Source organism: Lingula anatina, chromosome 7, assembly GCF_051362555.1.
Source record: "Lingula anatina isolate TDL-2025a chromosome 7, LinAna3.0, whole genome shotgun sequence".
Taxonomy (NCBI): Eukaryota; Metazoa; Brachiopoda; class Lingulata; order Lingulida; family Lingulidae; genus Lingula; species Lingula anatina.
The window spans coordinates 5,469,131-5,478,827 of NC_141773.1; the positions used below are offsets into that span (position 1 = coordinate 5,469,131).

General features: G+C 35.3%; 1 protein-coding gene across 5 annotated transcripts in view; it reads left to right on the forward strand.

The window, feature by feature from the left end:
* The window catches only part of LOC106170107 (transcription activator GLI2.S), a 54,040-nt gene that overhangs the window by 2,611 nt on the left and 41,732 nt on the right, over positions 1-9,697 (forward strand). For 2 of the 5 annotated variants that reach the window (XM_087016972.1, XM_087016979.1), the window contains exons 2-3: positions 256-375; positions 6,993-7,298. The gene's annotated coding sequence lies outside the window, so the exon portion shown is untranslated. Of the gene's footprint in view, positions 1-255; positions 376-6,659; positions 6,678-6,992; positions 7,299-9,697 lie in introns of those variants that run through there. The other 3 variants (XM_087016973.1, XM_087016974.1, XM_087016975.1) reach the window with 2 other exon arrangements.

A 9,697-nucleotide genomic window follows, 5' to 3' on the forward strand; every position in this document is an offset into this window, starting at 1 on the left:
TCTATGTCTTGGTGGGTTGAGCATCAACTTCCCAACAGCCTCATCCCCACCCCCCCATTTCCAGCTGAACACTCCCTTTTATCCTAGATGTATAAAATGACGTCAAGACCTTGTCTTTGTGGGTTGACCAACTCTCCACCCCCCCCCCCTCAAAACCCCCTCAGTTTTGTACTGTTGCTAACAATACAATGATTCTGACAGCAAGGGTGATTTTTGGCAGTTAGTATTTGTATATAATGTATCTGTATGTTGCAGGTTAGGAACCAGCATATGCATCTTAATTTCTGAACAAAAAAAGTTTGAAGAGTGTTTCCCAGAAGTCATTATTTATCAAACCTTCAAAGGAGATCCTTTTCAGTCTAAAGTCTCTGAACGGTAAGGAAGTTTGAAATTCATTGCAGAGATTTATATTGATAGATTGGCATTATATACAGTGATTTTTAAAAGGATGGAAAGGTAAATCTGATAGTTATCAGTTATTCAAAGCCACTATTCTCAGTTTTAAAGTCATTGGCAGTGTGTTATTACAGGTCAGTTGTAATCATGTAACTGTTTATAGTGATGTATGCTCAATTTGCTAACCTGATCATGGAAAGACATGCATTGAACTTATAAAGACACAGATTTTCTCTAAATGTGTAAAAAGTTCGAAGGTAATTCTTTCTATGGAAATTATCCTAATTTTTCCTTACCCCACCTGGACAAAACAATCCTGCATAAGGCAAAAGCATTTAGTTTGAAAAATTATACCCGGAGCTCAGAAATAGTATTCACAGTCATGAGTTGTAAGCTAAATTACCAGTTCAACTCATTTTTTAAGTATTGAGAAACTGTTTTTTTTTTTTTTTGTTAATGCAGAAGCAAGTCTTTGTCCAAGTTTTTGCCTGTTTGAAGTTTAGATAAAAAGTAACTGCTATAGAATAAAATAATTAATTAGATGGAAAATACTTCCATTTGTCTTTGTATAATTTCATGATAATTACCTGTATTTATCTATTTCTTATTCTGCAAATTCTACAGAAACAGCAATCACTAACTAAAAATTTAATATTCAACACATTTCTGTGATTTTCCCTTTTTTTTAATGATTCTCTTATAAGAACTGGACTCTGTAATTATCAAAAATTATGAATCTCCTGTAAAAAATGTATATATTTTTAATTTTTTCATGAATGGCGAGGTGCAGCCAGGCCAGTGTTTCTTCCTGGCTTTCTCCCAAATAGGCACTAGTCTCAGTTATGTGTACTGCTATATTTGAAGGCTTGATTAGTATTAGATTATTCTATTGACCTGCTGAGTCCACATTTAAACTGGGATTATGAACAGATTAAGAGGTGACAAAAAGTGTAAGGTCAACCAGGTTTGGGGCTATAGTCCTTCAATTTTGAAAGGTTCATTATTTGCTATTCTTGGGTAGTGTTGGATATGAATATTTTGGTATATTGTCATGTTTGAGATGACCAGGGAAAGGAAGTATCTAGTTTTCCACCATATCTTGCACTTTAGAATGAGGTATAATATTTGAGATTGTTTTAGGCATATTGATTCTTTAATTGATGAAAATATATGTAGATGTACTGGTAGCATGAAATGACCATGAAATCAAAGATGAAAAAATGAGATACTGACTAATTTTTTCCCAATCAAATAAAAAATTGAAGAGTACACAGAATTTCACCATAATTACTTTAATAATTTCTAAAATATGTTAGACTTGTTGCATTTTTGGCTACTTATAATACTCCACTTGTAAAATATGTGTGCAGAAATTAGTTATAAAAATGACCCCAGAACAATTGACTTTGTAGGTGCTACATATTTAGCAAACTTCATTATGTTTAGTGTTTGTAAGGGTAAGTTATTAATCAAATCACCTATGAGACTGAGGGACCAGCTATTAGTAGTGGAATTAATGTTTGTGCTGATCAAATTCATACCTGATTGTTTAAGGAGAAAATTAGTGGACTCAGGAGCTGCTTATTGGCACATTAAGAGATTACACAGGATTACGTTGTTTAGTTTTCACTTCACTGTCAACTAGAATTGCTTCTTTTTGAGTCATAGCCAAAGGTAACTTCTGAGAGAGAGAGAGAGAGAGAGAGAGAGGATTTTGATGATATATTTATATTATTAAAGTAAGTATCTGATGAACATGGTTAATAATGAGGAAAGATATTAAACAACAGTACTCTTATTAACAAATCTCAAAGAATTTGTAATCTTAAAAGAACCAAAAGTTTATATACTTGTGAGAAATTGATCATTTCTTAAGACACGTTGTTATGGTCATGAGAAATATTGAATCTTGTATGTGAGAGAGAAACGCCCAATATGCACCCTGTGGTCTGAGGTAAAGTGTACCAGACAATAACACCCTGTGCGTCATAGGTTAACAAAATATACCCTGCTGGTATGGGAATGTTTAAGGAGTTCTTGTACTTCATTATGCCAGAGGTATTTGCACTTTAATTAAAAAGTCCCTTGCATGCTCTTTACGTAACTCTCTGTGATGTAGATGTACTTAAATTAAGTTCAGCTAAAAATGCATGTAAATCTGTTTGATTTTTATAACTAAAAAATTGGTATTTTATTTTTTTATCAGCTAAAAAATAAAATATAGTTTTTTCATGTAGGGCTTGGCCTCGGGAGAGAGGCAGAGTATGATAGATTTTCGATTTCTTGTCCAAAATCCAAGTTTTTGTGTGTGCGTGCACTGCAAAAGGCAAATTTGAAAACTGATATCCAGCACATGTCGCTTCTTAGCTAAGATGGATAGATTTTAGGAGAAAGTGTGACAGATATAACACTTTACACAAAAGTGGTAATGGAGAACTCCTGCCAGCCAGTTACCTGAGATGTGTGGTATGGAGGAAAAACATCAAAATTACCTAAAATGTATTATGAGATACTTGTCAGCTGCATTCACCCTTGAAACAAATTTTCAAAAAATATGTTTAACTTGTTTTTCAACTCTCTGATTAAAAGATTTGTTTTACTTGGGTCATACCCATTATCTGATGGGTAAAGTTTGAATTTTAAAAACACAAGATATTTTTATTAGTTAATCTTCTAATAATTTTTTTTTTTGCAGTTTTACCGAGACTTCGGTCAAATGAAAAGAGTTCATAAACCTGTACTTATGCTAGTTTCAAAAATGGGATCATATGCAACATTTTAAATACCTGAGAATTCTAATCATTTATTTGAATCATCTTAGAAGATTGACGAATAATTATTTAATTACATTTTTTAATTTAATTGATGTATTCAGAGCATTTCAAGTAAAAGGATAACATTTTTCCCAACAAATTATTTTTTCTGTTAGAAAAAAACCAGAACTTTGAATATTATTAACCACCAAATAAACCAAGATTACACTTGGTGTGAAGATCTTCATGCCATGAACGCCCTGTGATCACGCCTCTTTCTCCCACATACTTCAATGAAGTATCTCATTGAATCTATCAATTTCAAAGCTGGGATCCTCAGGGTAGTGTGTTAGGACAGACAGGAACACTGAGTGAGTTTGACAGCACCCTGGGGTTCTTGGTCAATCTTTGAGCCTGATTGAACTTTGCCTTTCATTCAGGGAGAGAGAGAGCTAAACCACCCTCCGACTTGGGAATGATTAGTAAAATGTGTCAGCCCGTTAAGGGATTCAACTTCCTCGATATGGAATTGAGGTGAAATAGAAGATTTTGCTCTTGGGACTTTGGGGTTTTATAGGCCAAAGAGGCAAGTTTTTGCATCAAAATTCAAGCTGTTTGTTATTAATAACCATGACTTGGTAGAAAATATTACAGGCCTTTACACTACGTAAATGGCATTTGAATGTGTCAGATTTTCTGATCATGGAGGGTTATAGTGTGGAGAGATGATTATATTGGAATGGACCGTCGGCATTCAAAGAAGTAAACTCCATGGAGAACATGTTTGGAGACAGTATTTTGAGTAAATGAATGAAAAAAGTGAACTTGATGCCAAGAAATGAAAATGGATGTTTTTCTTAACAGTTGCATTGGTTGTAGACGTAATTCTTATACCTTTTACATTAAAATAAATAAGTAAAATTTTGAAAAGAAATCTCTACAAACGTGCTCAGATCAGTAGTGACAGTTGTTGGTTTGGAAGAAAGGTGTGTAATTTAAAAATAAATTGATTTATAAAATTTAATTATTGAAAAAAATAACTTAGATAATTTTTCTTTATTTTGATCAACTCAAATTGCTATTTGTCATTATTATTATTATTATTATTATTATTATTATTATTATTATTTTATTTATTATTTTTTTATTTGATCAAAATATGAAGGTCCGGATCTGAACATCTGTGATTAAAATTGAAAATCTCTGTAGAATTAATAGGATGTAAAGTGCTGGGAGAATATCCTGTTGAGGGAATTAACTGTTAGGAACGAGTTAAACGCAGGAGAGAGGATTAAGATCTCATCTCGTTAGGTACTTAATGATAATGTAATTATTTCAGATTAAACACCTGATTTTGTTTCCACAACACCACGCAGTGAAAAAAAAAATAATAATGAGCAAAGAAAATGCTGAGACATGAAGAAAAAAGTGCAAGTTTGAATATTGTGGTTAGGGTGTTAGAATAACTTTTTTAACCCAACATTCTGTAAACTAATTATTTTTTATCGCCGTTTCATATTGCCTCTAGATCTAGATTAAGACACTGATAATACAGATTTAATGCCCAGTGCATTCAAAAGGTTAACACTGAAAAGAACACAATCGCAGATTTATTTCCCTTAATTTGGTTTTGATAATCTTCGCGTAGTGTGCTGGAATGCCCCTTTGATGTATTCGCCCATCTGAGGATAATAAGTCGCCATTTTAATCATAGCTGTTTGAATAGGCCCCGAAGATTGAAAGGAGTCGGGTTACATATGAACCTGTTAGTCATGAAAACCGCAATATAGACTATACACAAGCAGCCTTTTATTGAGATGGAAAATTTAGGAAAACATCAAGTGTGAAAATGTGTTAGCATGTTGCTGATCTTAATTAAGATGTTCAGTTTGAAGATGTAAGTTTTTTAAATGTTTCCATTTGTTTTATAGGTTCAGCTGCAGCTTTTTTTTTAAAGATCAACATATTATGTAATTGCCCAGTGCATAAAAATACTAAATACAAAGAAATGAGTTTTCTTTTAAGATGAATTTGAGTTTTATGTGCCATGATAATAGAAATTATGAATATTTTTTATTGAAATAAATGCTTATCTTAATGTAATGAAAACACAATTTTTTAAGCAAAAAAGTAAAAAAAAATCTAATATTACAAAAATATCAGCTGAAATTATTCATGTGTTCCTCTTCAATATTAACTAGTTCTGCCTTCACGTACATGTACAATAGTTCAGTTTGCCCATATTAGCAAATAGCAGCGGTGTTGCATTAACCTTCAGTGCATTTACTGTATGTATCTGTTTGACCACCTGAGTCATAGAAATAAAAGACAACTTTAATAGAGTAGGGTACCGAGGTCCATCTAGTAAAGTGAGCCTGTATTCTGGACACAGTAGGGAAGAACCGACCAGCTTTCTGGCATATTTGTCATGTTTCCGCCTTTGCCTTTGTGTCGCTGGTTGTCCAACATCGCAAACGGCTGGAGATGACTTTTGATCTCGACAATTCCAGGTTGTTTTAGTTTAACAGATTTGCTTTGTCAGCCCTTACCACTTACAATATTTGTGCTGAGAAAATGCAAACAAAATTATACAAATTGAAAATATTTGAGTGGTGATTGGGTAAATATGAGGCTCACAGCCACCATTGGGGTGTAACAGGGCCTGCTGGGGCTCCAGTGGGGGGGGGGGGGGGGAGGGGGGACTGGGGTTAAGGGAGGGGGAAGAGAGATAGAGCCAGCTCTTTATGTTTTTGAAAAGTCATACAGTAAATATCTTGACTTGGTTTAGGTAATCGAAAACAGTAGAAAAATGACAGCTAAAGAAATATAGTTTTTTAATGAATTATTTAACCATCATTGAGGTATTAAGCTCAATTTTTTTTCTACAAAGTGAATAGGGGAAGTGTACATGTTAATCCTGTTTTGAAAATACGTACAGTCATGGAGTGTGCCATGATTTTAAACAAATTTGAGAATATTCTGTTCTCCTGAATTGCTCACCAAGTTGGGTGTTTGACCAAAAAATTAGAGAATTTAAATTTTTCAGTTGAAAGCAATCCAAATCTTAACAATTGCCTTTGGATGAATGATTGTTATTTTGCATCATTGTAAATGCTCTTTATGAGATATATATTTTAAAAATATTCCAAGAATTATTTACCTAGTTTTGCAATATAAGATTTTTCTCAGGGAAGGGCCTGATCTGGGGAGCTTATTGAGAGGTCGCCCCTGGATTTCACCCTTGGGGGCCCCTTACCTTTCTCTGCTTCTTAAAGCAGGGTTAGCTTTGTGTACCATTGAATTGATTGAAAAGATAAATTCCCCCAGACCCCTCTGATATTGTTGCCTATTTTCATTAGCCGGTCTTTGATGTTCATTCATGTGCGTATGGGATAATAGGCTGCTACTTAACAGTTACAGTTCTAAGGGTAGTGCCCCGTGCTTGTGAAGTTAACAAGTTTGAGGTGTACCTTTTGAGTTTCTTTTCGTGTTAAAGTTGGAAAAAATCTCACTTCTGGAGTGTTTTCGGTAATGTGATTTTTCTGGCAAGTGTTAGAGAGTAATTCTGATAAGAGGAAGAGGTATTTTTCCCACTGGAAGAAATGGATTGATCTTTTTGGCAAAAACACTCAAAGAGCACGAGTTATTTCTCAGAAAAATCCTCAATAAATCAGTTATTTTATGTGACGTGAATTTGTTTCTCTGTGACACCACAATGCACCCACATAGTTCCTGCAAAATCACTTACGACAAAAACATTTCTCAGGACCACATTTTCACTACAATCTGACGGCGTGTTATTCCCCTCCGTCCTCCCCTCTTAAAGTCTTCCGTCCCTTTCAGACTTCTCCACTTGGTTCACCCCAGCAGTGAGCAGTAGCCTGTGTGAATTTGATGCCTGGACTCCATGTTGTATTCCCTCCACTTGCTAACAGAACAGTCGGACCATTTCCCAAGGCACTGTGGCAGCCACGGCAGAACTAAGACGCAGACCTGACTCTGGAAATGGATTTTGCAGGATTCTCCTCATAGCACCAGTAGTTGAACCTAGGAGACTGCTTTGATAAGATCCGTCATCATTTTTGCTAGGACTGTAAGCATGGTGGTGGAGGTGGAGTGAGGAACAAGGGTGCACCACAAGCCTGAGAGGTGAGTTTTGGAGGAAATAGCTTTCAGGGGTTATTGGGGTAAAACTGTAACACAATTTCAGTCCATCTTCATATCACACAAAGATATCTGTTAGGATGTAGATTCATGAGCTAAACTGTATAATTATCATTACCATGTCTAGAAAGTAACATAACCTGTGGTTCTTGGGAAGGGTAAGGCCAAGGAATAAGGTCTAAATGGGGTCTCGAATTCCCTGGGTTTTTGACATGAAGGGGGCTAGAGAAAGTGGAAGCCTGGCAAAGGTCATACACCGATGTCATGGCCACGGCTTCTCAGTTGACTCGGTGTCAGGAAGTGAGGAGCGTTGCAAGATGCCTGGCAGTGCCAGAGTTCAACCCCAATCTCGTTTGAAGTAAACCATAATATGTGATATTCAATCCTGCCTGCACCATAGCATGGCTGTTACTGTCACTTAATGTTGAGCACTGACTCCCTGGCCAACAAGTGAGATGAGTTCATATTGATCAACAGTTGTGATGATATTTGATAGGTGAAAGACAGACAGACATGGTTAACTGTTTTGACTGTTTTAGCTCTGTTAATTAGAAGAAAAGCATTTAAAGCTGATTAGTGTTTCTAGTTCAGTGGATTTTTGCTACTACCTAAAATAAGGTAGAAATCTACTGTGTGAGTCATGTTAGACACATTGTAGAAAATTCAAGGGTGGATTGAGGCTGTCTTCTGGGTCTTCCGGAAGATGGTCAAATTTCTAAGTTTACATTGATGAGTACCTAATTTTTTTTCTGTCGGAAGCCGGTCAAAAGTTGGAGGATGGATCAACAGAGATAAAGTGGAAGACTGTCAGAAAATGTCTCTGGATCCGCCCCTGAAATTGATTAAGCTAAATTTTTGGATATCATTTATTAAATGGGCATTGGTTTGTATGTAGTTCAAGTACAGATGTGATAAGTATTTAGAACTCTTTATTTATGTGATTAAGGTGTTAATCCCCTTAGTAGAGCAACCTGGTGTGACCCCCTAACAAGAAATCAAATTAAGTGCCACAGAAAATATTTATAAACTTCTGGTTAAGGCATAAATGTATGTAAATTTTTATAAAAAATTGTTGATATAGAGTACCTGGTCAATTTTATTGAGTTAATGGTTTGATATTTCCAACTCCAGAACGCACAGAATGACTGGCAGAATGACTGGCGCTCTGGATGGTTGTCTACTGTCTTACTTCACAATATAAACATTTTTTGACAGCTCGTAGTCGTCCTGCCTCTGCATTCTTGACTCACTGGCATATTTTTGTTTTATACATTCTATATTTAGTAAAGTGGATTTTTTAAAATAAAAAACTGACAAATTTGCTGTAGTCTCTTATATTTTACTGCCTTACAAAGAAAAGTGAGGCCTTTTTGGGTGATATATTAGTAGAAGATTTGATTTTTTCATAGTGATGACATTTGATTCTTTTAATAGGGGTACATAAATAGTAATTGTGAGAAAAAATTTAGGAAAATCCAATTCATCATAAAGAATGAATACATATATTTGATTTCTGTTATTTGAGACATTTATAGGGGATTGAATTTGTTCAAAAGTTAATGAAAATTTGACTCTTTGTGCACCTTTCCTTTTCGGTGCATGAAGTCTGGTGCCATCATGGTGGTATCCAAATCGTAAAAAGATGAAAGATTTGACAGAGAACTTTCAGACATATCAAATAGAGTTAGATGACTTGTAACATTTGATTTTTTTTATTGCAAGTTTTTAAACATACAGTCTACGGTAAAGGCTTTGGTGCCTGAAAGACGAAATGAAGACTTTCCTAAGGGCAAGTCGTAGGTCTCATTTTACACCAGTATTTCCACTGTCTTCTGTCTGTGAGTCCAGTTTGAGCTTTACTTCTTTGTACCCATGTTTGTGTAATTTTTTTCATTTTTATCATTCATCATCTGAGCATTGTAAAATATGACTGAATCCAACACCTGCCCTAGCCCCCCTATCAGTTAGTATATCAGTGATCTATTTGTGAAATAAATGAATTTTTTATCAAACCCGGTTTCTGCACATATAACTTTTCAGTTCCCTATTCCAGAGTTTTCTTGTGAAAACTGCTCTTAGACCCCATTCCCATACTTAGATCGATCTAGCAGGATCGACCCATCTCCGAGGGGTCGCTAAATTGCATTCAGATTAAGCAGCTTAGATGTCTGGCACGCCTACTGAAGCTGCTAAATGATATAGTTAATTATTCCTTAACATCTTCAGTAGGCACGCCAGACATCAGAGACCCCTTGGAGATGGGTTGGTCCTACTGGATCGACTTAGGTATGGGAATGGGGTTTTACACTTGCCTAGACACAGATTTGCCCTTGGCATTCTGGGAAGGAAAAAAACAGAAATAGTTGTGAAATGTTTAAGTGCAG